Genomic DNA, 1,796 nt, shown 5'->3' with positions numbered 1-1,796 from the left:
ATTGCCCACGAGGTGCCACCCGCTTTGGGGTCCCACTTGCTCCGCCACGCACCCCCAGGCGATGCTCCAGCCGAGAGCACCAGCCCTGGCAGAAGTTTTCCCATGGCTCTGCCCAGCTCCTGCAGCAAATCCCAGCCTGGGGCATTCCATCCTGCTGTGCCACCCCTGCCAGCCCCCAACAGGGCTCAGTGCCAGGCTGGGTACCTGCTCCTGGCTGTGCAGGGCACGGCTCAGGCATTTTCTGCAAGACAAAGCAAAGCATTGTCAGCAATTGTTTGCTTTTAACTCTTTCCTGCTCCTCCGAGGAACAGCGACAGCGTTCAGGTGCTCGTGGGCACCGTGTGGCACCTCCCTGTCCCCTCGCTGGGCACCAGGCACAGCCCGGCTGTGGCGTGGGGAGTGAGGCTGACCCCGGGCTCCGGGGCAGAGCGGGTCCCTGCTGACTCTGCAGGAATTGAAGCACCAGCAGCAGGTCACAGCTCGGGGAAGCGCTGCTGGGGAGGGCTGGGAGCAGCGCCGGGATGAGGCTCCGTGTCACAGCCGCAGTGATGCGTCAGTGCAGCCGTGGGCACTCCGTGGAGGAGGTGTCTGCGTGGAAAGCGGGCGTGGAATGGGGACGGGGGTGTGCGGAGCCCCCAGCACTCACCTGCAGCCAGGCCAAACCCGGATTTGCCAGTGTCTGACTCCATCCCAGCCGTGTCTGTGCAAGCCCGGCCACCAAAATCCCGATGGATGGAGGGGGGGACACCTGTTCCCAGCTGCACCCCCGCAGGAGTCCCCAGCAGGAGCCTGCAGCTGGGATCACCCCCTCTCTGCGCTGGTTTGATATGGAAATATGGAAATCCTGGGAATTCCTAGGCCTGGGAAGGACCCACGCCCAGGTCAGCTTTGTCCTGGCAACCCCCCAGGCAGTGACACTTCTGGCTGCTCAGGGCTGGGATCTGAAATGTGTCCCCCTTTCGCACCCAGGGGCTCTGCTGGGATGGGGATAACGGGGCTGCAGGTGAGCAATGAGGGGCGTGGGGCGCTGCCACCAACATCCCAAAGGCCACCAAGGCAGGATGTAACAGGGCAGGGGCTGCCAGAGCTCTCCGTGGCCACCTTCCCACAGCTCACTGAGGAAAAAGGGCAGGAAAGTGAAATGTGCTGCCTTGGAGTGCCGGGAGGGAGCTGCAGCCACGGCCCAGCGCTGGCTGTAAATGCAGCAAAACAAAACCTTCTGCTGTTCATTGCTGACTAATAAACATCAGCACCGCTGCTGCTGCTGCTGCCAGTAATGAAGTTTTCCCTCCCAGCCACTTGATTTTAGTGGGAACTTGACCTCAGATTGGATCTGCTCTGCAAAGCCTCGCAGGGCTGCTGGCAGTGGGATGAGGAATCTCTGCCGGTGACTGCGGAGCCAAGAGACTGAACCTGCGAGTGCTTCACACACAGCCTGGCCCTGGGCAGGAGGGGTGAGTGACAGCTCCCACCTGGAGCGGCAGGAACGGCGTTATCCCACATCTGAGGTGATGGGAAGCACGGGTCGGGGTGTGCCAAAGGCTCCCCTGCTGCCTCACCTGGGGCTGTCCCCTGGGGGCTGGGTCACCTCTGCACGAGCCTCCCAGTCCCAGTTTGGCCTCTCCAAAGCCTGTGGGAACCAATTCCCCTTTTCCTCCTCACCACTGGTTCCCCCAGTGAGGCTGAGGGGCGGCTCCACAGCTCCCCGATCCCACAGGATCGACCTGCATGGAGACATCCCTGCTGTGCCCTTCCTCAGCCCTCGTGTGCGGAGCCGGGGCTGTGGCTGGGCTGGG

General features: G+C 62.8%; 1 long non-coding RNA gene across 1 annotated transcript in view; it reads left to right on the top strand.

Annotated features, from left to right (window-relative positions):
• The first annotated feature begins 6 nt into the window (after positions 1 to 6).
• Positions 7 to 1,796, top strand: part of LOC108445695 — a 3,503-nt gene continuing 1,713 nt past the window's right edge. Inside the window, exon 1 of the long non-coding RNA XR_001860648.1 lies at positions 7 to 1,454. This is a non-coding gene — a long non-coding RNA (uncharacterized LOC108445695). The remainder of the gene's footprint in view (positions 1,455 to 1,796) is intronic.

The sequence above is a fragment of the Corvus brachyrhynchos genome, unplaced genomic scaffold (assembly GCF_000691975.1).
Source record: "Corvus brachyrhynchos isolate BGI_N302 unplaced genomic scaffold, ASM69197v1 scaffold340, whole genome shotgun sequence".
Taxonomy (NCBI): domain Eukaryota; kingdom Metazoa; phylum Chordata; class Aves; order Passeriformes; family Corvidae; genus Corvus; species Corvus brachyrhynchos.
The sequence above is the reverse complement of the archived record's forward strand: the minus strand, read 5'-3'. Positions and strand labels throughout refer to the sequence as shown.